The sequence below is a fragment of the Peromyscus eremicus genome, chromosome 4 (assembly GCF_949786415.1).
Source record: "Peromyscus eremicus chromosome 4, PerEre_H2_v1, whole genome shotgun sequence".
In the NCBI taxonomy this organism is placed as follows: Eukaryota; Metazoa; Chordata; class Mammalia; order Rodentia; family Cricetidae; genus Peromyscus; species Peromyscus eremicus.
This window is the reverse complement of record NC_081419.1, coordinates 55,527,678-55,554,223: the sequence shown is the minus strand read 5'-3', so window position 1 is coordinate 55,554,223 and position 26,546 is coordinate 55,527,678. Positions and strand designations below refer to the sequence as shown.

At 41.3% G+C, this 26,546-nt stretch overlaps 2 long non-coding RNA genes across 2 annotated transcripts in view; both read left to right on the top strand.

Annotated features, from left to right (window-relative positions):
- Nucleotides 1-6,434, top strand: part of LOC131909279 (uncharacterized) — a 38,219-nt gene extending 31,785 nt beyond the window's left edge. The window contains exons 3-4 of the long non-coding RNA XR_009378817.1: nt 4,139-4,288; nt 6,254-6,434. This is a non-coding gene — a long non-coding RNA (uncharacterized LOC131909279). The remainder of the gene's footprint in view (nt 1-4,138; nt 4,289-6,253) is intronic.
- A 2,401-nt stretch (nt 6,435-8,835) lies between these two features.
- Nucleotides 8,836-24,551, top strand: LOC131908136 (uncharacterized). The gene is made up of 4 exons (XR_009378555.1): nt 8,836-9,306; nt 17,873-17,961; nt 18,866-19,245; nt 23,890-24,551. It is a non-coding gene; the product is annotated as an uncharacterized LOC131908136 (long non-coding RNA).
- The last annotated feature ends 1,995 nt before the right edge of the window (nt 24,552-26,546 follow it).

Here is a 26,546-nt window from a genome sequence, read left to right as displayed (position 1 = left end):
GTAAAGACATGGGGTGGAGGTGGTCTTCTATACAAAGAGACCTAAACATGGGGAAACACAAAGGATGTGCCACCAGACTAAAACCCTTTTCACAGCTAGATAAGCTCCAGGGAGGAGTCAAAAAAAGGTAGGAAGCAGGGAGTCATTCAGTGGTGACAGAAAGCTCAAGAGAAAAACAAGGGTTCCAAGTAGAGAGAAAACGATCTACTCATCAAAACGTTTTGTTTTAGTGGACAATTCAAGCAAGCTGGTTCAAGCTGAGGTTCAGAAGAGAAAAACACCGGACTAAGGGGAAGGAAGTTTTACTATTTGTTTTATTTAAGGCAGAAGCTCACCAGGTGGCCCTGGCTGGTCTGCAACTCTCTACACCAGACTGGCCTCAAACTCACAGAAATCTGCCTACCTCTGCCTCCCTAGTGCTGGGATTAAAGGTGTGCATCCAAAAGGAAGTTTAGAGATAGCATTCTGGAAAGCTGAAGACTTTCTACTAGATCATTTCTGTTTCCATCAGAAGTTGAAGAAAAATTCATTTAATAAATATCAATGGATGACTTATAAAATGGAGCAAACAAATGGTGTAACTAAGAAAAGGCAAACGTGTTTTATAGGATGTTGTGGCACATTGTCCCCTGGGTGTGCCATGATCACTACCCTCTTGAACTGTCAGCTGCTATGGTTGCCAAAGGAGACCTGCCCAGGTTTGGATTCTGTCATGGATTGGGGGTGGGGGCTCAAAGACCCTGCTCCTCCTCAAGGATTTATATACAGTTGGTGATTGCTGGGAGGGGTCTCTCGTGAGAGCTCTCCTTCCCACATATTTATGCAGTGAATGGTTGCTAGAGGTGAAGAGTATGTGTGTCTCTTCAGTGTTTAGCTATCCAGATGTTGTCCAAGCTCCTGTAAGTAGCCCAGGTTAAGTTTGTTTGTCCACTAACTACACTTGGGTGGAACCGTTAGTTTCTCTGTCAGCATCGTGTCTGTGGTGAGTAGATGTTTATTCATCTCCCAGGACATTATCTCACCACAAAAGGATGCTCAGAAACCAAATGAGGCTAGAAATATAAATTATAAGTGTACCACGCTACATCATGATACAAGTTCCTGCAGCTGCCTGCATGTCAAGGAACATGGAAAGATTAGAATGAACTTATCTTTATGTGTGATGTAATATCTCCCTAAAATTCATCAGAAGCCATGGATGACCAAGTCATATCTTGTAACCTTTTCAAAAATATCAAGAAAGTGTTCAATATGATTTAAGGCATCAGCTGACGTCAGTGAACTGTGCCATGTCACTGGCTCTGCTGATGCCTATGTAGCTAGGGTTTGTAGCTAGTTCATCTGTTCCCCCACATTTCTGGAATTCACCCCATGTATTTGCAAGATGAAAAGCCTGAGTAGAAATGAGTTTTCTTTGAGCTGGTGACAGACGATCATTTCCAGTGATCTCTAATTTTTTAACCTTAATTTTATGTTATGTGTATGATTGTTTTGCCTGCATGAATGTCTGTGCACCAGGTGTGGGCCAAGGCCAGGGAGGCCAGAAAAGGGTGTCAGATCACCTGGAACTGGACACAAACATTTGTGAGTGGCTATGCTGGTGCGGGGAATCAAACCTGGGTTCAGTGTTTTCTTTGAATACATTGACTTTGGCACACTGGCATGTGTCCCAGCTGCTTTCTGTTGCTGTGGTAAACACCATGACAAAAAGAAACTCGGGGCCAGGCAGCAGTGGTACACGCCTTTAATCCTGGCACTTGGGAGGCAGATGCAGGCAGATCTCTGTGAGTTCGAGGCCAGCCTAGGCTACAGAGTGAGTTCCAGGTCAGCCAGAGCTACACAGAGAAACTCTGTGTCCAAAAACCAAAAAAGAGAGAGAGAAAGAAAGAAAGAAAGAAAGGAAGGAAGGAAGGAAGGAAGGAAGGAAGAAAGAAGAAGTTGGGAAGGAAAGGATTTATTTCACCATCTTATAGCTTATAGTCCATCATGGAGGAACATCAGGGCAAGAACTCAAAGCAGGAACGTGGAGGCAGGAACTGAAGCAGAGGCCATGGAGGGTTGTTGCTTACTGGCTTATTCCTCATGGCTTGCTCATCTTGCTTTTTTATGCAACCCAGGACCACCTGCCCAGGATTGGCACTCTCCACAGCCAGCTGGGCCCTCCCATGTTCATAATTATTTAAGAAAATGCCCCCACAGACTTGCCTGAAGGCCAATCTGATGGTGGTATCTTCTCAGTTTGAGGTTCCCCCTTCTCAGAAGACCCCAGCTTGTGTCACATTGGCACAAAATGAACCAGCACAGCATCTGAGGGAAGTGGGTGGTCTGTAGAGAGCAGGGCAGACCTGGAACTTGAGGGAAGTGAGGCACAGTTACATAACTTTTTTTGAAGTCATGGGACAAATGATACCATCTCAAGACAGAGATCACTGCTGTGTAAAATGTAGGTCACAAGGCAAGGAGCTGCGAGAGAGTCCAGAACGGCAAAGTCATCAGTACGGCAGGAAGCAAACAGGACCACAGGTCAAGCAGATAAGAGGAGAATCAAGGGAGTCCTTGAGTGGGCTGTCCTGTGGAGAGAAGATAGAATCAAAAGTCATCCCTGAGTTTGACAATGGAGAGAGCACTAGGGACTTGAAAACAGTGATTTCGGCAGAGTAAGGACCAAAGCCCAACGGCAAAAGGATTATGGAACTAGCAAGTAAACGTCTCCTTTTGGGACATTTGCTGTGAATTTCCAGCGTTGAGGCAGGATTCAAACATGCTCTAGCCAAGTGTTATGCCTTGTTATTTCTGCCTGGTGTCCAGACCTTTGAAACAGTCTTCTGTTATATGTTGTTTCCTTTGTCCCTATTAAAAATCTCTTGGTCATTATAGCCACAGAAACTGCAATTGTCTACTTCAGGTCAGTCTTAGATTATGATGAATAAAACAGCATCCTCTCCCTCCTAGAATTTTTTAACTGTATCAAACTATATTCAGGAATGAATTTTTGAGACTTGACCTAAGCATCTCGTGTTGTAAGTGGGGAAACTGAGGCATGCTTCAGTGACAGATCCTGTGATATAATTCAGCAATCAGTGTTTTCTTAGGATCTGACAAAGAACATGTTTGTTCTTCAAATTCACTTCAATGTCTCAGCGCTCTTTGTGTCCCAGTGCAGCTCCTCGTACGTGTGAATCCAGTAGAGTATTAAGAATAAAGCCAGGCGGTGGTGGCGCACGCCTTTAATCCCAGCACTTGGGAGGCAGAGCCAGGCGGATCTCTGTGAGTTCGAGGCCAGCTTGGACTACCAAGTGAGTTCCAGGAAAGGCGCAAAACTACACAGAGAAACCCTGTCTCGAAAAACCAAAAAAAAAAAAAAAAAAAAAAAGAATAAACCCTGAGAACTGGGTATTAAATCATGTCATACCACAGCCAAAGTGACTTCTGTGAACAGTGAATGTGTTTTTGCTAGTATGTTTAAGAAATCTTTGGATAAATTGAATTGAGTGGTGAGGAGTTTTTCATTACAGATGGTAGAGGATGCTTTGTTCTCTGTTAAAAGCCTTTCCCACAAAATCCCAAGATCTCAGAGAGCAAGAATCTGATTTTAAATTTCAGAGTGTAGCACGGTCTGAATAGTTGTCCACAAAATCCTTCCTTATTGGTGGAAACAATAACTGGAACAGCCGTTGCCTGCTTTACTTCTGAGAAAAGTACACTTTATCAGGACTCTAATCCTGATGAGCCTTCTCATTAACACTTCCTTCCTTCTAACTGACTCATTCACCTCCATGTTGCACTGGCCACTTCTCCATAAAACAGTTTCCTTTCTTCCCTAAGAATACAAAAGGCATGACACACTATATTGTCCTCTCTGGTCCTTGATCTAATAAAAGTTTCAATATCACCTATCAAATTGGCCTCTGAATAACTCTGCTCATGCCCTTAGAAATACTGAGACTAAATGACCACTGAACGCCCAGTTATAAATGGAAAATATAGATCACCTCCTCCAAGACTCGAAGAACATTGCCGATGAAGGGTTATAAAGAAAGTAAGAGCCAGAGAAAGAGGGAGAAATACTGACTTCTGGATGTGACATGGCTGTTACACTCTCAAATTCATAACAGTTATACTTACCTGCACCCTATAGGGCCTATCAGCGTACTGCCATGGAAGGGGAACTCACTAATGGTTGATGAGGGAGTAGAAAGGATAATCTCACCTGTCAACTTGACTGCATCCAGAATCAACTAAAAATACCAGGAGCCGGGTATTTCTGTGAAGGATTTTTCTTCATCAGGTTAGTTTTTAACTTTCTTTTTATTTATTCTTTGTGTCTTTCACATCATGCATCTAGATCCCATCCATTTCCCTGTCTCTTCGTATCTACCCTCTACCCTTGCAACCTCCCCCCACCACAAAATATAGTTTAAGAGAAAAAAAAGGAAATATCTCATCATGGAAGCTGTAGTATGACACAGTGAGTCACACAGTAAGCTCTTTTATCCATATATCTTTACTTGTAAGTGTTCATTGCTGAGAGTCATTGGTCTGGTTCAAGGTCTCTAGTTTCTGCTATACTATTGATTCTGGACCCTCCCTGGGACTCTTGGATATCTTGTTGTTGTCCTGTGCTGTGGAGATCCTGCAGCTTAGGGTCTGCAGGACTGGCCCCTTCACGTGCTCCAGCAGATCACAGATGGGGTGGATGTTTGGGTGGGCCAACTCATAACCCTGGTTCTGGGCCTGGGGAGTTGCAGGGTTGGTCAGCGAACCAGTTCTCCTGGTGCTCACTACCAGGGTGAGCTCTCCAGGATTGCCCTGACTAGTTCACCCCTTTCAGCAAAGAGCAAGGGGTGTGGCTAGTTCTGCTTTTATGCCCTCAGTGTCAGCTCTATGGCACCTATTCCATCAGGGCCAGCTGTACTGTGTTACCCAGGGGCCACTCTCCTGAGTGCTGTAGCTGGTGGGGGGCAGGGACAGCTCTCTCACTCTTAAGACCTCGGGGCCAGCTCTCCCACCTACCACAGGTGGTGAGGAGGGGGGCATCTCTCTTCTGCCCACACCACCCATATGGCAGGTGAGGGGTGGGGCCAGATGTCCCATGCTCTCATTCTCAGGGCCAGTTCACTGGTACCTCTGTCAATAGGGTCAGCTCTACTGTGCTGCCCAGGAGAGGTGCAGAACCCACTTCTCTGAGTGCTGTAGCTGGTAAGGGGGAGGGTCAGCTCCCTCACCCATCACAGGTGTCAGGGGCAAAAAAGGGGGGGCATCTTTCCCTCACCCTCACCACTACATGACAAATGAGGGGTTGATCAGATTATTTGAAGTCAGAAGACCCACCCTAAATCTGGGCAGCACCTTCTGGTGTCAGACGGCATGAAAGGCCACGGAAGAAAGAATTTTGCTTTTTGCCTGTTTTTTGTCCCATTCTTGCTGGCAAGTCCATCTACTCTGCTGCTGTAGCATTCTTTCACTGTTACTAGAACCTACTACTTTAGTATCCCAACATTGACTGAAAACTAGAATCTCTCCAGGAATCTTCCTGGTCCTGAGTGCCAGACTGGGACTACTGAGACAGCCAGGCTTGTGGACTGAGCAACTAACAGATTCCCAGTCTTCCAAGTATGAGATAGCCATTGCTGAACTGCCAAGACTGCATTTTTAAGCCAATCTAATAAATCTGCTTTTAATACATCAATTCATTTTATGGGGAGAGGCATTTTTCTTTTTAGTAGTATAGACACTGGTACCCTATTGTAAACAAATTCTCATTGATGCTCCTGTAAGCAACCCTGATGAAACTCATGGTTTAAAACAAAAAGAAGAAAGCCATGAAAATAAAAGAGGTCTACCTTGGAAGAGAAAGGGATGGAATTAGAATGAGTGGAAGGGGACAAAAGAGAGTAACAGAGGCGGATGGATATGATGTAAATACATACATACATTTATGGACATGTCACAATGGAAACCAGTTTTATGTACAATTACTATATGTTAATAGAAAAGATTAAAAGGAGTCTCCATACCAAATGTATCTATGAATTTAGAGCTATACATAGGATGTTAAAACTAGAACTAATTTATGAGCTAAAAACTGAGAGCCTAGCCTTTCTAATGGGTATTATAGCAACATATGAAAATGTTTATTCAAAGGAAACATTATTACATACATCAAATTCTATGTGTTTTATAAAGAGTGTCTGCTCAAAGCCTAAGTCTTAGATATAAAGAGAACCGACTTTATCAAAATCTGTTTCTGAAGCTTCCTCTGTAGAAGTGACTTCGTTTGGAAAATGAAAAGCTGGCTTCTGCTGAATAGTTGGTGCCATCCGAGCCTGTCCAAAATCCCTCTGAAATGTCATTTTAAATAGAAGACGGGAAAATGTCAAATTCCAATTATAGGAACTACACTTAGGCGGCTACTTTACATATTAAGGTAAAAAGTGGAAATTTAATATGAAATTTCAGAAGGGAAAAAATGTATTCTTTCCAACTTTGGTCCTTGAAATGTTCTATAATGTCTAGACAGATGTGAGCTGGCCGTAAGAAAATTCTGTTTAACATCAGTAGTTTAAGATGACGTTTAAAATCCAAGATGGGGAGAAAATCAACGATGATAAAAAAAAAATCTTCAAATTCAGAGAATATAGACTTTCCTGACAACTGTTACGAATGTCACTTCATTTGCTTGTGGTATTTTCCACATCTGTAAAATAGTTTGCCAGGAAGGACATTAATAAGGGTAAATCTTTTATGGTCAGATAAAGTACTTTGTATGAAGCAATGGAATTTTAAAGTCGAATTTTCCCTTAGAAGGTAAACTAATATCTCACTGGAGACTGGGTCAGTTTTGTGTTGGCCTAATCTAGTCATAGCTAACTTGGAAATAAAGGGTCGGATCAATGGAGCAGATACAAAACGCTCAACTGGAAGTGCTTCCAATTGGGACACTGAAGAGATTTATGAAGCTTGGTGTTTTTCCACAAGAATGGTAAAAGTCTTGAGGCATGTGGCAGAATTTGACTCCAAAACCACTGGGTCACACCTACTGGCTCTTCTGCCATGTAGGAACAAGTGGAATTCAGAGCAAATTCTGACCCTTCCTCCCATACTCAGATGCCCAGAGTTTGTGCACCCAGCTCCTGTAAAAGCTGTGCAGAGCAAGCACAGATGTTTACTCCCCAAGTGAGGAAGAACCTGCTTCCCAGGGCCAAACTTGCCAGTAGGAATGCGTGTCCTGTCACATGGCTTCAGGGAATCTTGCTTCTAGAGGTAAAGCAAGTGCTTCCTGGTCAGTACTTTAATCCTTACTCAGAAGATTTTTTTTTTTTTTTTTAATTCTGGCTGCTATAGAGTTTAGGAAAGGCTGGGCAAGAAGGCAGAGTTAGGGCTTGGGGGATGCAACTCATTTATAGTATACATGAGGCCCTGGATCTAATCCATGTTACATGAGGAGAAGGAGGAGGAGAAGGAGGAGGAGGAGGAGGAGGAAGAGGAGGAAGAGGAGGAGAAGGAGAAAGAAGAAGAAGAAAGAGAGAAAGAAGGAAGGAAGGAGAGAAGGGAAGAAGGAAGGAAGGAAGGAAGCAAGGAAGCAAGGAAGGAAGAAAGGAAGGAAGGACAGGAAGAGAAGGAAGAAAAAGGAAGGCAGACTTAGCAACTAGTGAAAGGTTTATTTTTTTTACATTCTGGAATCTTCTAGGAAAAGAAATGTTAATATACAAATAAATTCTGTTTCATATATTCCAAATGGCTTCTGTGATGAGCAGAGGAAAAGCTCTGGATGATGAGCAACAAAGGCCTTCCAGGGTCTGCTGAGCATTTTGAAGCCTGAGCCAGATAAACAGTCCTTTGGACTTTGATTTGCGCCTTTTCAATATGCACAGTGAAGAGTGGGCGGGTGACATTTTATAGATATTTTTGTATCATTTTACAGTTTTCTACTTTAAATGAGAGATAAATTTGAGAAAGTTGTGCTTAACCCAAACTGTGGATTTTGAAATATCCTCATGGTTGAATAAAGGCGACGAGCAAGTGCTGTTTCTTACCATTAGCCTCAACCAAGTCTTTGAGTTTGATTAAAGCTGGGTCCGCGTGCCTTATTACAGTCCATATTTATATAGCAATTTTACTTTTCATGCAAGGTAAAAATTGCTAATTACTTCTTTCAATTTTCCTTTGAGGGTGAGCTGCTTCCAACATTAATCCAGTGTTATTTCTATGCGATTAAGCTGGCTGACTCAAATGAAAACTAATTATGATGGTCACGTCTTTCTGATGCGGGGTATTGGAACATATAATTAGATGAATTCAAAACTACCACAGGTTACCTACGAAACTGAATTTCTGGTATTGGTAACACTGTGATGTTAAGTCATTACCAGAAAAGTGGGTGGAAGTATCATGCACAAAATGTTTAAAGTTTGTGTAAGTCTACCATAACACTGACTGGAAACTATGGTATCATAGATCAAATATGGCTACTTTTTGTGTTCCTGCAGCTTACAAACACAGTTTTTACATTTTTGACATGGTTGATAACTTCAAGAGAAGAATGACATTTTGTGATATTTTTAAAAATTATATGGAATTGAATAGGCTAGCCATACTCCATCTGTGTAATCAATAGTTACTCTTGTATTACAAAGGCAGCAAAGAATAGTTTGGATAGGAACTATCTGACTTACATTTAAAGTATTTACTACCTGGCTTTTTACAAAATGATTGCTGACATCTTGTATTTAACATGTGAGGTGGTGTGTATCCCAGTAATGGAGCCTAGCATTAAAAAATAATGTTCATGTTTGATTTAAGTGAAATACCAAAATATCATGAAGTTACTGGATATTGAAATAATGTGTACTTTCTATAAACATACAAGTTGTAATAGTCAAAATGGAAACTAGTCATATCAAATGGCAAATATGTAAGTGATTTTTTAAAAGAAATTTATTTATTTACTTTATTTAAAATATTTTTCATATAACATATTTTGATCATATTCTTTTTCTTCCCTCCACTTCTCCCATATCTTCCCTACCTCCATACCCACCCAATTTCATATTTTCTCTCTCTCCCTCTTTCTTTTTCTCTCTCTAGCAACAACAACAAAAAACCAAAGGAGCAAATAAATAAGACACTACAAAAAAAACAAAACAAAAAAAAAGTGCACACACTAAATAAAATAAAATAAAACAAGAAAAACATCATGGAGTCCATGTTGTGCTGGCCAACTCTTCCTGGACACAGGGACTGCCCTGGAGTGTGGTTGATATACCCAAGGACATTCCATTGAAGAAAACTGATCTCCCTTTTCCAGTAAGTATCAATTGCAAACAGCTTATTGGTGACTTTTTTCACTCCCCTTCTCAGTGCTGGGATTTTACCTGGTTTGAACCTGGGTAGGTCTTGGGTGTGCTGGCACAGTCTCTGTGAGTTCCTATGTGCATCAGTCCTGTAGTGTTTGGAAAACAGTTCCCTGGAGTCATCGACCATCTCTGGTGCTTAAAGTCTTTCTGCCTCCTCTTCCACATAGACCACTAAGCCTTGAGGGGAGAGGTTTGATAAAGGCATCCCCATCCCATTTAGGTCTGATTGCTCCAAAGTCTCTCCCCTCTCCATGTGGCTCAGTTGTGAATCTCTGTGTTGGTTCCCATCTACTGTAAGAATAAGCTTCTCTGATGAGGACTGAGTGACTCACTGATATATGGGTGTAGCACTATGTTATTGGAAGTCATTTTATTGATATTCTCCATTAGCCTAATAATAGTATTAAGTTTTCCCCTAGTCCTGTGACCTATCTAGTCTTGGGTTCTTGCAACTTTAACAGTGTGAGTTATGGGTTCCATCTCATGGAGTGGGCCTTAAATTCAATTTTAAAAACTGATTGGTTACTCCCTTGATGTTTATACCTCTATTGCACCAGTGTATTTTCAGGTCTGTCAGGGTTGTACATCACAGGGTTTGTAGCTGGGGGATATTGATGAATACTTTTCTCCTCTGGTAGCATACCGAGTTCTTTCCAGCATCATGAATGCTAATCAGTAGGGGTGAAACTTCTAGTTGGGCACTAGCTCGATTTCTTTGTGGTCGATGATATAAGTAAGTGGTATTTTCAACAATGGGGACTTACCATCAGGGTTTTTAGACTAACTGATAGCCTTTCCAATAGGCTGTTGGTTTGTATAGGTTGTGATGTTTGGGGGTAAGGGGTGGGGCTCTATGGGACTCCTTTGGATAGTGATTCAACAAGATATAACCCATTGCTGGCACTGGAAGTTTGTTTTACATAAGTGATCTTAAAATGAAGTTACATTGTCATTTCAATGGAAGAAGAAAACACTAGTTATAAATAGAAGTGGAATTGAGCCAACACACCATTTTCATTTTGGAGCACATAGGTTTACATTGTATAGCAGTATCTTCCAAATTGAAACATGCCCAGGGAAAGGGGGGCACTTGTGAGTTGCAGGAAGTAAACAATTTCACATGTCTGGGAAAGCTGAAACTTAAAAGCTTCATGAGGGACCCTCCCTTGGGTTAGAGAAGCAGTAACTAAATACAAGGGGAGGAGACTCTGACCAGCAAAGCGGCCAAGAGGAGATTCTTGGACCTGTCCAGATGACTGTAGCCCTGCCTTAGGGAGGCAGCTGTCACGTGTTATCACCCATGTTGGAGCTTTTCAGTGATGCAGCTGCTTTTGAGTCATCCCTGCTCTTGTAAATAGCCTCTCACCCATACTCTTCCTAGTAACCCCCAAAATCCCACTCTTCCAAAATCTATGACTTTACTATGAGGCCTCAACCCTACCTAAAGAACTATAGGCAGCTAAGGAATGCTGAGAGCAGGGGGAAAATAGTCTTCCCTAGCAGAAGCACATTGGTTATCCAATACCAAATAGTAATCCCTGAAAGCATACAAGTAATATTATGCAGACTGAGCAGGGTCTATTTATGTATTTAGAAACAGATATGTATATATACATACAGATATGTATATAACAAAAATTAATGAAAAAAAGAGTCCAGGAATTTGAAAGAGAAGAGTATTTGGGATGGTTTGGAGAGAAGAAAGGATGTAATTATATTATACTTTAAAAAATAAATTATAAAAAAAGAATATCAAAGAACCTGGGAAAAGGAGGGTCTCATTGCTCCACTGAATTGGATTTGGTACAATTGTTACTTTGGCCTCTCATGGAAATATATGACCAACCAGTCCTCCTCTCTCTCCTGATATACCTTTATTGGACTACATAGTGATGTTTCTAATTACCTTCAGAATACCTTCCACAGGTGGCTCAGCTTACCTTCATTTCTACTGCTTTCAGCCACACTACTCTTTGAAGACTGTTCTTGGGTCTGGCACTTAGGATTCTTATTGGTCCAACCAGCTATGACAAGGAGAATATGGAGACCAGTGACCTCAGGGTATTTCCCCTGAGCTCAAAGTTAGAGATAGGGCAGCTTCCTCCAAATACAGTTTAAGGGAAGGCTGAACACAATGCTTAATTGGTGTAATACCAGCCCCTGAACTGCAAAAGCCTGAGTAGGGCTTATGAGATGAAGTAACAAACAATTTTTGCCTTGTAGAGAATAGGTCCTGTTTGGACCAGCACAAGAATTCATCACAGGAAAGACAAGCATCTGCTGGTTCAGTCGACCCTGACAATTGACACATTCCTAGTAGACTCACAGTTTTAAGGACCCAGAGAAAGCTGCTCTAGGACTCCATCTTCTTTCCTCCTCCTCCCCTCCTCCTCTTCTCTCTCTCTTTTGCCCCCTTATTTCCCATTTTTCCCCTCTTCTTACTGTACTTTGGACAGTACTTGACCATATCTTATTTAAAGATTTTATACACTTGCATATTCCCCTTCCTACAGTTATCAAATTTTGTTTACAACTTTTTTCATTATTGGGCAATATTTTTCTCCCCCCTTTTTCTTTGTAACCACACTTTTTTTTCTCATTTCATTTATATCAGTCTTGTCTCTTTTTCTTTTGCTTTTATTATTTTAGTAACCCTGCTTCACATCTGCTTCACATCTGTTCCTCTCTTTCCCTTACCCCCTTCTGTGATCTCATTCATTTACTGTTTCTCATTAAATCTGAATAATTTTTAACTTCACATAACACGTTATATTAATTTTGCCATTTTCTGCTGTATAGCTATTGGTGATGTGTTTGTGGGATTTATTTGATTTTAAATGTGTTTCTATATCGTGTTTGGCTTGGTGGGGGTGTTAGTGCAGCAATTTGTCTTCTCCTTTTCAGTAGTACTGTGGGTTGAGTCCTTAAGCATAGGCTGCTCATTAGGAAGATTCCCAAATAAAACTGAAGAGGATATCCAAGCCAACAGATGCACACATTGCAATAACAAACCCACAAAACCTGTGAAAAGGCTAGGGTACTATGAGTACTCCAAATGACTGTAACTCTTCAACCACTGAATTCAAAGATACTGGCTCCAAGATAGATAAATTGTGAGAGGCAAATTTCAAACGGTTACTAGTGAACATGATCAGTGACCTGGAAGGGACTACAGGCAAGCAGATGATGATGTAAGGAAGTTAAGCTAGGATCCAAAGGGGAATGCCACCAACACAGATGAAATATATATTCCAAAGAAAAATGACAACAACAACAAAACTGGAAATTCTAGAAAAGCTGGATAAATTCCTAGACTCATAAGATCTACCAAAATTGAATCAACAGGACACTGAAAAATGTAAATAGAAACAGAAGAGACAACAAGATTTAAATAGTGACAGAGACTCCAAACAAAGAAAATCCCAGAACAGACAGATTCATAGCCAAATTATTTCAGACCTTTAAAGAAGAGCTAACATCGATGCTCCTCAAATTATTCCACAAAATAGAAAGGGAAGGAACACCACCAAACTCATTCTATGAAGTCAGTATTACCTTGGTACCTGTATTAGTCAGGGTTCTCCAGAATAACAGAACTTGTAGAATAAATGAGGGGGAGAGAGAGAGATGGGGGGGGGTGTCCAACTAATTCAGCAATGGCTGGTTATGACAGGAAGTTCAATAATTTAGTGCAAGGCTGGATATCTCAGATGGTCTTCAGTATCTGGAATGCCAAAGAAGTAGGCTCTAATGCCAGTGAAGGAATGGACTTGCTAGCAAAGTAAGAGCAAGCAGGCAAAGGGAAAATGCTTCCTCTGCCACGTCCAGCAGGTGTTCTCCAGACTGGAGCTTGATTAATGATCTGGATTAAAGGTGTGTCTTCCCACCTCAAGGATCTGGATGAGAAGTAGATCTTCCTATTCCAAGTTAAGCAGAAATCCTTCACAGGTGCGCCCTCTATTTTTTAGTTTTAGTTAATTGCCAGATGTAGTCAAGTTACGACCAAGAATAGCCATCACAATACCCAAACCAGACAAATACACAAACAACAAAACTACAAACAAATTTTCTGTTGCTTATAGATGCAAAAATTTTCAATGAAATACTCAAATAGAACTTGCCAATAAATTATGATCATCCACCGTGACCAAGTTTATTTATTCTAGGAATACAAGGATGGCTCAGCATATGCACATCAATAAATCTAATATAGCACATAAATAGAGCCAGCCACAGAAAAATCAGAATGGTCTCAACAGATGCAGAAAAGACAATCAATGACATTCAGCACCCCTTCAGATAAAAGCTCTGGAGAAGTGAAGGATAGAAGGAACATACCCCAACATTATAGAGTCTGTATGTGCCATTCTTTTTTTTTTTTTTTTTTTTTGGTTTTTCGAGACAAGGTTTCTCTGTGTAGCTTTGCGCCTCTCCTGGAACTCACTTGGTAGCCCAGGCTGGCCTCGAACTCACAGAGATCCGCCTGGCTCTGCCTCCCAAGTGCTGGGATTAAAGGCGTGCGCCACCACCGCCCAGCTGTATGTGCCATTCTTAATGCCAGCACTGTTGTAAATGGGGAAAAAACTGAAATTATTCCCTCTAAAATCAGAAACAAGAGAAGGGCACTCACTCTACTCTTATCCAATATAATTCTCACTGTCTTAGAGAAAGGAGGCAAGAGAAAAAAAATAGAGGGATATACATAAGAAAATAAGAAAACCCATCTTTTTGTGTAGATAACATGATCTTATGCTTAAGAGGCCCTGACAACTCCACCAGAAATTACCTAGATCTAACATTCACAACAAAGTAGCAAGTCATAAAATTAATATACAAAAATTAGCAGCTTTCCTTCATACCAATAGCAAACTTGCTAGAAAGAAATCATTTAAAAATTCCCATTGACAATTGTTTCAAACAACAACAAAAGCCCTAAAAACAAACTTAACCAAGAAGATGAAATATATTTACATCAAAATCTTTAAAACTCAAAGTAATTGAAGAAAATATTAGATGAAGGGAAGATCCATGCTCATATACAGCAGCTACTATAGAAATCGGAGTGGAGATCTCTCCCCCAAAAAACAAAAAAACAAAATCAGAAACCCTAAAAACAGAACTACCATGCAGTCCAGCTAAAGTCAACATACCATAGAGACATCTGCAGATCCATATCCACTGTTGCACTGTTCACAATAGCCAAGATATGGACCTACCATAGATGTCCATGAACATAAAAATGGATAAAGAAAATGTGGTTCATATAGACAAAGGAATTTTATTCTGCTGTAAAGAAGAATGAAAGTATATTCACAGGGAAATGGATGAAATTAGATATCATGTTTGGCAAAATCAGCTAAACTAAGATAGACAATATTGCATATTCCCTTATTTGCAGAATCTGTACTTTAAATATATTTATATATTTGTGTATAACACATAGAAGTAGAGCGCTGGAAGAAAAAAATCTAAAGAGAGGATTAAGGAAACAAGCAAAGGCAAGGGGAATAAAAAGACAAAGTATTATGTGTTTTCATTGCTGTGGGATAATGCTTTTGTACACTGGTTTAATAAAACACTGTTGACCAGTAGCCAGGCAGGAAGTATAGGTGGGGCGAGCAGACAAGGAGATTTCTGGGAGAGAAGGAGCGGAGTCAGGACTCACCAACCAGACACAGAGGAAGCAAGATGACAAGGCAGAACTGAGAAAAGGTACCAAGCCACCTAGCTAAATATAGATAAGAATTATGGGTTAATTTAAATGTAAGAGCTAGTCAGTATTAAGCCTGAGCTAATGGCCAAAAAGTTATAATTAATATAAGCTTCTGAGTGATTATTTTATAAGAGAGCCATGGGACTGTGGGAGCCTAGAGGGACCGGAGAAACCTTCAGACTACATTTCATAGAAAAAATACATTTGCTGCACCCAGCCTGCAGAGCCTGCACCAGGGCCTCTGCACTTACGTTATGGCCTCCAGTTTGGTATTTTTATGGGATTCCTGAGTGAATGAATGGGTCTCCAATTCTTGGGGATTCTCTTACGCTATTTTCCTTCTGTTGATTTGTTTGTCCAACTTTGATGTGATAGATTTTTGTTTCATCTTATTGTATTTTTTATATTAAAAAATGAATGAATGAATGAATGAATGGATGGATGGATGGATGGATGGATGGATGAAAGAAAACCTACCTGGAAAAGGGAAAATAAATGTTCTCTAATGGAGTGACACTGGATATATCAACTGCTCCAGAACAGGCCTCATGTTTAGGAGTAGTCAATCAACATATAATGGACTCTGTAGGGTTTGTTTTTGTTGTTGTTGTTTTTGTGTGTGTTTGTGTGTGTGGCTTTTATTTGGTTACAGCTTGGTGGTTTTGTTCATTTTTTTTTTGTTTACTTTTGGGGGTATTTTTTTTCTAGTTGTAAGGGTTGTTGTATTGTTTTTTGTTTGTCTTCTGAGAAAGAACTGGAAGTTGAGTGGGTGGGGAAGGGGAGAGGATCTGGAAGGACTTGGGGGAGGGGAAGAACATTGTCAAAATATATTTAAGTTTAAATATTGCTTTAAATAATGAAAATATAATAGAAGAGGAAAATACATATGCATATACACACATACCTGAGAGGAGGAGGGGAGGAATGGGAGAGAGCATTGGTGGGTGCAAATAGGAGCAATGATGTATGAGTATAAACACTGCTGCTGTGACGAAACATTAATTTATACATGGAGAGAATCTGTTTTAGAATAAAAAAATAAAATAAAGAGTAGGCCATCTTATTTTATAGGTCTTTTATTGTTGATGAAACCTGTACACACATTGAACATCAAAACAGGCAGAGATGAACTGCTCTCCATGATAAAAACAAGAGAAATGCATATAGATTTGGGGGATTTAGGAAGAATAACCCAAAAGACAGAGGGACTTGAAAAACCAGAGGTAAATTCAGGATCTAGGTGTCTTTTGTTCCAATTTAACATATTATTTTCCTTTGGTTTATTTTTTTAGATTTTTGAGACAGGACTTCTTTCTGCAGCTTTGGAACCTGTCCTGGAACTCACTCTGTAGCCCAGGCTGGCCTCGAACTCACAGAGATCCACCTGGCTCTGCCTCTCAAGTCTGGGACTAAAGGCATGCGCCACCACTGCCCGGCTTATTTTCTTCCAACTTTTCCTCTTATATACGTGCGTGCGTGTGTGCGTGCGTGCGTGCGTGCGTGCGTGCGTGTGTGTGTGTGTGTGTGTGTGTGTGTGTGGTGGTGGTGCCTATGTATATGCATGTTCACACATGTAAGGGTGCACATATGTGCAGTTGTGTGTAGAGTTCCAAGGTTTACATTGGGAGTCTTCCTCCATTGTTATCCATCTTACTCTTTGCATCATGGTGTATCAGTTCAGTTGAGATCAGATCTCACTGATAGGACTATGCTAGCTAGACAGCTTGCTCTGGGGCACAGGTATTACAAGAGATCTACCCCCAGGAATTCTGGGGCTCTGACCTTCAGTCCTCACATTTGCCTGTTTTACCCAATGAACATTTTCCTCAGCCCTTTCTTGGTTTTTCTATGTAGTTGGAAAACGACGGTATCACAATAACTTCTGGTTGTCCTCTAAGTTTCAACCTTTTGGTGGTGAGAAGGCCCTGATTTTTATCTGCATAAATGAATACATGATTGGAGACTCAGACGGACATACTCAGCTTCCACTGCAGCTAGAATTCAGTTCAGAGGAATCCAAGCAGAAGGGTCATGTGTCATCTCTGCGAATCAGTCCTCAGATATAACACATGCACACTTCGCCTTTGTCCTTCTTCTCTGTTTATCCTGCTGCCTGGAGCCCAAAACGTTTCTGGAGTCATCTCTTAGGTTGAGTCCTTCCGGAGTTCAACACTAAAGTATAAGTTTTGTTACTGCCCCAGCCCTGATTTGCCTAATGGACTTATGTTTGATGGAGAAATAAGCTTCTGTCCATTTTAACACTATTATTTAGAGGTTTTTCTCACATATATTTTAACTTAATCTTAGGTATACAGGCTTGTGAATTTTGCTATAGTTCAGCCTTTTCACTTAACACAGTATCATCTTTTATCCCTAGATAATTATTGTAGCCATAATTTATTTATTTATTGTTTTTACATCAGAACCACAGATTCCCCTCCCTCCTCTTCTCCCAGTTCCTCCCCACCCCCACCCCAACCCACTCCTCCTCTGTTTCTCTTCAGAAAAGAGCAGACCCCCCATGGATACCAGCCAGCCATGGTATATCAAGTTGCATTGAGAGTAGGCACCTCCTCTTCTTTTAAGGCTGGAGGAGGCAATCTGGTAGAAGGAAAAAGTTCTAAAAGCCAGTAAAAAGAGTTGGAGACAACCCTGCTCCCACTGTTAGGAGTCCCACAAAAGAACCAAGCTACACAACTGTAACATATATGCAGTCTCTGTGAGCCCCTATAAGCCCAGGTTAGTTGATTCTGTGGGTTTTCTCTGGCTCCTACAATCAATCCTTCCTCTTCCTGTTCCACAGGATTCCCTGAGCTCCGCCTAACATTTGGCTGTGGGTCTCTGCAACTGTTTCCATCAGTTGCTGGATGAAGGCTCCCTGGTGACAATTAGGTATAGCCATAATTTTTAATGACTGTTTACAACTTCATCAACAACTTCTAATTATTTAATGTTTTGCTTAATATTGATTCATTTATTTAACTCTAAAAGCATTTTACATTTAAGATGACTATCACTACTTGAAAAAGTATATCAAGATAATTATTTTTTTTGTCTATCCGTTTGTGATGACACTATTCAATAAGCTTTGTACCCCTTTCTAATACTGACTTTATCTTATTTAAAATTCTTATAGAGTTGATTTATGAGTTACTTACTGTATTCAATGAACTTACTTATTATTATGCCAGTACTCAATTCATTTTACTTATGATACCCATGAAATGACCTAAAAACAAATACATTAAAATATTTATAACTCTATTGTTAAATGCAGACCAGTCTATTTTACCCACGCATTTCATAACTACAGATTCCTTTCTAGAGTTGGATCTGTCTTTCAAAAGCAATGCCCAAAACAATGATGCGTTGCTTTCTCTCTAACTGGTAGTTATGTCAAAGCCCCATCAAATGCATTGTTTCATTTGAATCCTGAATTGTACTATTATGACATCATTGAGAATAGCCACATTCAGCTTCTTAGTCTCCCCAAATTGAAAACCAGAGGATTAAAAAAAAAAAATTAGACTTCGTTGTACTGAAATCATTCCGCAGTGCTCTCAAGGAGACAGCTGTCAACTCTGCTGGCTACAGCCCCAGTGTTGGCCTGCGATTATGGACAGGGTTCTGCAGTCAGGTCAGAGCCGTTAGCCTCATGCTAACTGTGGTTGCAGCTGTCTCCAGTCACGCTGAGCATGGTCCAGCACCACCATCCATCAGAGCACCGCTCCGTGCCTGCTTTAAAAGCAAATCCCTATAAAGTAGGACAAGTAATTGAGGCTTCGTAATCTTTCAGCATGAGGCCTCAACTCTCCTCTTAACTCAATGGGATGTGCTTGGAGAGAGGCGAGAAGTGCTTGGAGGAATAATAAATCATGAGAGAGACAGTCTACAGAGGTTTAGCTTTCGCTTCTGACAACAGAGTGATATACCACCCTCAGAGTTCAACGGGCTCTTCGGAACAGAAGTTCTTCTGTCCTTCAGTGATTTATCTACCAATGAGGTATGGTTCAAGTGTGATTGGACAAAAATGCAAGCAATTTCTAAGATAATGTATTTTTTCAGGGAAGCTTGGGTGCCAACTAGACCAGCTGGATGTTTTCCGCGTCTAAGTCATATCCATAAAAATGTGCTGTATAATGTTATCAAGAGGATGCGAAATGGAAGTCTTCTAAGGTGAGGTTTATAGATAGCCTTTATAAATTCCATACAAGCTAACTTTTGTATCAAGGCAATGCAAGACAGAAAAGGGAATTAAAGGAAATAATGACAGGATTGGAAAGAAGTCATCAAGGGCACTTGTGAGGTCTGAAACAGCTCAGGTCAAGCTGGCTTGGACAAGGAATTTCCCTGAGAAAACAGTTAGACACACAGCAGAAAGGTCACTGGAAATGACTTTCCCAGTTTGGTGCCGTCAGAACACATGGCCACAAACAGAGATACATGTGCTGGAAACATTCTGTCCATGCTCCTTGGTTAGGGAAATGCTGCTAAGTACATTGCTACACTACGGGACTTCTCTGAGCCTTGAGTAGAACAAACAGATTGGTTGTCTCTAAGGAAGGATCTAGAATGCAGCAGTTTCTCAAACATATTTAGCACCTCGTGGGGGAACCTATTTCCATCTCCTAGAATATCTGTTTGGAGGAGAGCTCAGAAGTGTGTGGTTACTCTGACTTTGAGGGTGGGGTAGAATGCATGCCGGGAGGGTGAGCCAATGCTTTCTGTTCCAGTGCTCTTCAGGCAGGAAGCTTAGGTCTGGACTGTGGTGCCTCCATGAGATATTAACTGTTTGTGAGAAACTGCAATAGCTTTTTAACATCCAAAGAGAAAAACTCATCTGGAAGCAGGAGAAAGAACTGAGAATTCCATTATAAAGTTGTTAATTCATTCCATTTGTAAAATCGTCGCATTTTTAAACCTGAGAAAGAGCTTAAAAGAAGCCCGCTTTAGCCAGTTCTCGGACTTTACAGATGAGGAAATTGAGTGGTTTGCCCAAGGTCACCCAATTAGTGAGAAATCTAATGCAAGACAAGACCTGCTTGTGATAACAGTCCTATCCCATTCTCATAATCCCCACACAACGGGACAGTTATTTCTTTTTTAAACACATAAAAGGAAAACATGAATGGTCTTCCTTCACTTACCCCTTCACCTCACACTCCTCTCAGAGATGACAGTTTTACGTTACTTTTTATTTTGTGAGGGAATCTGTACTATTCAAATTTTGTTCAACACTCTACCATTTCCCTCTCAATTTATTAAGCACTTAGCAAGCCCTGTCTGTGTGCTGGCAATATGAATCTGAGTCTGTTTCCAAAGTGCTCAGTGTGGTGAGGGAGGGAGCAGGGTCTGTGACAGGTGTCATGCCACAACTAGATAAGGAACACAGGAGCCCTGTGGCTTGAGTTGTGAGAAATCAGGGGATGAAGGGCTGTGGTTCCTAGAAGGCATAAAACCTTCAATAAGAGACTTTTAAAAAGTAATTTATTATTATTTATGTGTGTATGTCTATGTGTGTGTACACCACTTGTGTGCCCCCTAAGAGTGGAAAAGGGGGTCTGATCCCCTGCAGCTGGAATTACAGGTGATTATTAGCAGCCCATGGGTGCTGGGAATCAAACTCGTGTCCTCTGGAAGAGCAGCAAGTGCTCTTAACCACTGAGCCATCTCTCTGGATCCTCAAATAAAAATCTTAAAGTAAAGGGGAGGAGTAGACAAATAACAGTCTGTGGTTGTAAGAGCCCCAAGCAGAAGCATAAAGCAACCATGTGTGGTAGAAGCAAGGCAGGGAACCAGGTTTGGAGGCATAGCCATCAGCTTTACTGTATCTTGATGAAGGCATGGGTCCCACATATTAAAAAAAAAGATCCAACTGGAAGTAATTGGAGTCAGGAACAGAATGAAAGAAGAGAGGCTATGGAGATGGTCCAAGGAGAATATGAGGAGAACCTGAAATACAATATGGGAGCAGGAAAGGGTCCAGAAGGTCAAGAGCTCACAAAGAACAAGAACAAAAGCAAGGAGCCTCTCCTCAGGAGGCAGATGACCAGCCCAGCACAGGAGGTGAAAGCGGCCGTGGAGACTAGATTGGTAGGAGGAATGTTTTGGAGGTGATTTTATAGGAATTGCTATTGGACTAGGGGTTATGGGCATAGATGAGGCGAAGAACTGATGTTGACTTCAGATTTCTGAGTACATAATGGCATCCTGTTCTGAGCTGTAGAGATGTGGGAGGCACAAGAGTAGCAGGAAAGACATTTCAGACTTGGTAAGTGTGATATTCAAGAGACTAGCAAGTTGACCGTTGGAGATACAAGTGTCAGGAGCAGAGAGACGGGGATGAAAACGTTCCTATAGAAAGCCTCAACATATAGCACAGCTAGTATATTTAAGGCATGGGACACATATGCTTTCCTCTCTTCAAAGGATACACAGAAAGAGAGAGAGAGAGAGAGAGAGAGAGAGAGAGAGAGAGAGAGAGAGAGAGAGAGAGAGAGAGAGGAGAGAGAGAGCGAGCGCTCAAAGTACTTGCTACTGAGGGCAGGAAAGGAAGACAGCCAGCACGGAGACCCAAGAATGGTCCACGATATCGACTTCAAAGGAAAGCTGAAGGTCTACCGGATATATGGCCTAGCAACTTAGAGATGAGAAAGAAATTAGGGATTACAGAAAAAGGAGATTATAAAACACAGACAACAGAAGTGGTATGAAGAGCAGCAGTGGGGAAGCCCAGAGGTGGATGGAGTCACAGGAAACTAGGCAAGAAGGGCAGGATGTTGCGAACGTTTCCTCCTACAAAGCCATCTTAAGTGGTATGTCATCCCATCCATGCTGCCCTGGATGCTAAGGTTTCTGCTGGGGGTCCAGCATGTTTGCCTTTGTAAATCGGTTGATCTCAGAGTTCTTAACTACTGAGGCTTGGCTTTTTCCGTCTTTGTAGGGTCTGAATATTGTACTCCTCCTCCGATCCTCCCTCCCTGAGGTTTCGTGCACTTGGTTAATCTACTGGTAACACTTTCCACTCTTCTCACTTGATTCATTTGGTTTTTCACTTCCAATATCTCCATTTCATTAATGTTGCTCACTTGCTCTCCTGTGTTGCTGACTTCCTTATGTGCATCCTGAAGTGATTTCCTTGCCTCATTCATCGACTTGTTGACTGTTGTTGACTATTTTTAGTAGTGGCATTGGAACTCTGTCTGCCATGTCTACTATTTGAGGAACTTTGGATTCAGTACTTGAGAGTTATGAGCTCTTGGATGCATCCTGTTGTGTGTTTCTCAGAGTTCTATGTTGTGAGTAGCACATCTGTGGTGTAGATATCTGTTCGGCTTTAATTGGACACTTTCTTAATGAGCAGCAAACTCTTGAGGGCTCTGTCCCCAGTGCCACTCCAAAAAGAGAAAACAACCACAGTGATAACAACAAATAGAACGAGATAAAGAAATAGACAAAATAAAGACAATGAATATACCACCAATTACTATAAAAGAACAACAAGAAAAAACAATTTAGAGTATTATAATGGCCGCTCTCCTTTGTCAAATTGACTGTAGCTGAAATTAACTAAATCCAAGCACTTAGGTGCACCTGCATGGCTTTTTTTTTTTCTTAATTAAATCATTTGAAGTGGGAAGACCCACTTTTAATGTGGATCTTTTGAGATGGGAAAGCCCATCTCTAATTTGGGCCACACCTTCTGCTGGTAGCCTGTATAAAAGACATGGAAGAAGGAAGCTTGCTCATTCTTTGCCTGCTTCTTCTCACTCTTTCTGTCAAGTCCATTCCTTCCCTGGCATTAGAGCTGACTTCTTCAGGATTCTGGTGTATGCTGAAGACCACCTGAGACATCCATCTTCATGGACTGAACAACCACTGGAGTCTTGGACTTTTCCTTGAGAGACAGCCATTGTTGGACATTGGACAGGCAGTATCACAGCCTGTAAGCCACTCTAATAAGTCATGTATATATATATATATATATATATATATATATATATACATATAGACACATACATATATATTTCATACTATAAATTCTATTCTAGAGAACCATGACTAATACAACTATGCTATGAAACAAAAAAAGTATTAGATGAATAAAATAAAGAGAACATGGAAAGGAGAAATAAGGTTAAATAAAAGGAAGGAAAGAGAAGAAGAAATGGAAAAAATGTTATGAAGCAGGAAAGTCATTAAAAAAATCTGGTTGTCCTATAAAAATGCATAAAATTATTAAATAGATTAATTAGATAAATATAAGAAACAGAATTAAAAAATTAAAAGATAAAATCATTTTTACCAGAATAAAGTTGGTTTTCTTTAAGACTTGCTCCTGTTACATTGATCTCACCTCAGTGGAAGGCCCACACCCAGGACTATATATGCAACACAAATTAGAGCTTGTGGGTTCTTTAAGAGAGAGAGAGAGAGAGAGAGAGAGAGACACCAAGTTGGGGATGGGGTAAAGATGTGGGAGGAGTTAGGGAAGAGTCTGGCTGAATATAATCACTGTACTTTGTATGAAGTTCTCAAAGATTTAATAAACTATTATAGAATAGCAATTTCAAAAGTACTATTACATGCACTAAAGAGGGAGACACGCCGGGATAAAGACAAAGAAAAGCAAGTAAGGAAAGTCACACTTAGCAGGTTCTTCCCGGGTTCTCCACAACTGGACTCTGACAGATGGGGCACGGCTGGAAGGCTAAGTGAATTTGGAGGCTTGCTTTTCCTCTATTTAGCTAGCGCTGGGTTTCTCTGATGCCCGACAGAGCTCAGTCTTCAGCTCACTAGCTTCCGTTCTTGGCATTCTAGGATCTTCTGCTGGCCACACTTGGCTCTGAAGTCCCAAACTCCATTGACACGCCCCCAAGTTTGCAAACCCTGAGGTGACTAGTGTACAAACAGAAGGGTGCCTCCAGGATGTGTTGAGTGGACAAGCAAACCCAGCATTGTTACCTGTGATGATGGACCGGTCTTCACCTTTTAAAGCCAGCTCTGGATGGAGGAGGAAGCTGTGGATGGCAGATCCTCAGATGGCGCTTTGAAGTTCTCAGGCCTGGCAGCAGCAGACTTTGCAGCAGGCAGGTGTTTCCAGAGGTTGGGCTACTTGTTGACCTCAGGCTCAGCACTGTCAGACTCAGCAGGTATCCTCAGGTGACGCATCTACCAGGAAGGACAGGGTTCTCACCTACATTACCAGCCAAGAGCCCCAGCAGAAGCACTCAACTCTCTCCCTTTCCATGTCCACCTTCCACATCTGTCTCTTACTCAGAGACTGTGGTAGTTTGACCCCAGGCTCAATGACTTGGATAGCTCAGTCTTAACTAAAATGCTCTCTCTCATGAAAGCACTTCATGACAACCCTCTGAGTCATGAGGAATGTAAATAGACATCCTCTCCACTTCTAACTCATGATGGCAGAGGAGTCACCAGCTCACTAAAACCCCTGGCTGGATTTGAATCTCCCAAGGACTGTGCACTGGTGGGTAGCACTGCTGGTCTTCTGACTTGTCTTCTGGAGAGGCTACTGTGTACCATTCCTTCCTCATCACCCCTCTGCTAGTTAGTTGTCCATGGTTCAATCTGTACCTGCTTCCTCCTTTCCACAGGGTTGCCCTTCTCTGTCTCTGTACTCTTCAGCTGTCCTGTGATTTCTGGTGCTCTTCCAATCCCCTCTCTCTGGAACAGAGACAATTCTTTGTCTTCTTAATGGCTTTTATTCACCATGTAACACATAGGCTTCTTCTAATTGCTATTATACCTCATAATTCAACAGTGTAACTTATTGATGGATTTATTAACCTGCATTATGGTCTTGAAGGTAGCAAGAACAAGTGAATGCCTGAAATTTGTGTCAGAAGGATGTGTGTGTTGTATGTGGTGTGTATGTGTGTGTGTGTGTGTGTGTGTGTGTGTGTGTGTGTGTGAGAGAGAGAGAGAGAGAGAGAGAGAGAGAGAGAGAGAGAGAGAGAGAGAGAGAGAGAGACCTTATCCTAACCAGAATGTATCTGGTGTATCTTAAGCTATATCAGTCAGGCATGTTCCTGACCCCAGGGTCCAGCTGTAAGCTCCACATATCACTCTAATGGTTTTGTCTATTTATAGTTGGCTGGGAAACTAAGTGGGAAAAACTGGCTAGGGTTATTCTGGTATAGTCATGGCAGTTGTAGCACTGGCAACTCAAGATGACTGGAGTCATGTCAAGCTGAATCCAAGGAGGCTCATAACAGAGAAATGCATCAAAGGGAAGGGCTTGTACAGAGATCTAAAAATGGGAACTCACCTGATGTATTTGAGGTCCAGCAGGGACCAAGGCAGAATGGGTGAGTTGGGATAAAGGCAGATGACAAAGAGCCATTCAGGCCATTGTATTTAAAACCTTGATGTGTATTTTGTGAAATGGACAGCGACGGTCATGTCTCATTTTTCTTTTTTTTTTAAGAGCCAATGCTGCTGTGTAGAGAATGGACTATCAGGAACATGGGGAACGGAGTGAGCAATAAAGAACCCCCATCATGACCCAGAAAAGACATGATGAGGCTCAGACTAGGGCCACAGTTATAAGAATGGAGATAAGTAGAAACTGTCAAGATATCTTCTGATATCATATATTCATCAATCATGTATGGGGTACCTACTGTTTGCCAAGTTGTATTATAATTTTTAGTAGGTGGAAATGGTTAGTGTCATGACTACATTATGCCAGCAATAGAGGTGTACATTTTTATGTTTTTGCACACTGTCAGAATTTATTGGATAATAATAAATCTACAAGCTCTGTCAACTTCACTGGCTTCAGCTCACCAGCAGTACTGGTTTCTCTTGGTAGATATAGCCACTGACAACCACAGTTCTTTTATTCCAATTGTAGTTACCAATTTTAACTAACACATCACACACACAGAGTTGTGTGGCTTTTCCTAGGGAAGTGTGAACAAATGTCTCTTCACCCCAAAGAGGGCACAGAGACATAAGAAACTGTTCTGTGTATCTTAGTTACTGTTCTATTGCTCTACAGAGACAGCATGGCTAACTAAGCAGCTCTTATAAAAGGAAGCATTTACTTAGAGGCTTGCTTACAGTCCCACCATTATCATCATGGTGAGGAGCAGAAAAGTATGGTGCTGAAGCAGTTGCCGAGAGCTTTACAACCTGATCCACAGACAGAGAGAAAGGCACTGGGTGCAGCCTGGGCTTTTGGAACCTCAAAACCCACCCCAAGCAACATACCTCCTCCAACAAGGACACACCTACCCCAACAAGGCCACAACTCCCAATCCTTGCCAACAGTCCCCATCACCTGGGAACTAAGAATACAAATATATGAGCTTGGGGGTGAGGAGGGGCATTCTCATTTAAACCACCACACCACACACGTCTAACTTTGTGAACTAGTGAGGTTACTGGGGTCACAAAAGCCCACCCCTGCATGGGTGATGATTCATGAAGGCTACATCCCCGGAGCTTCC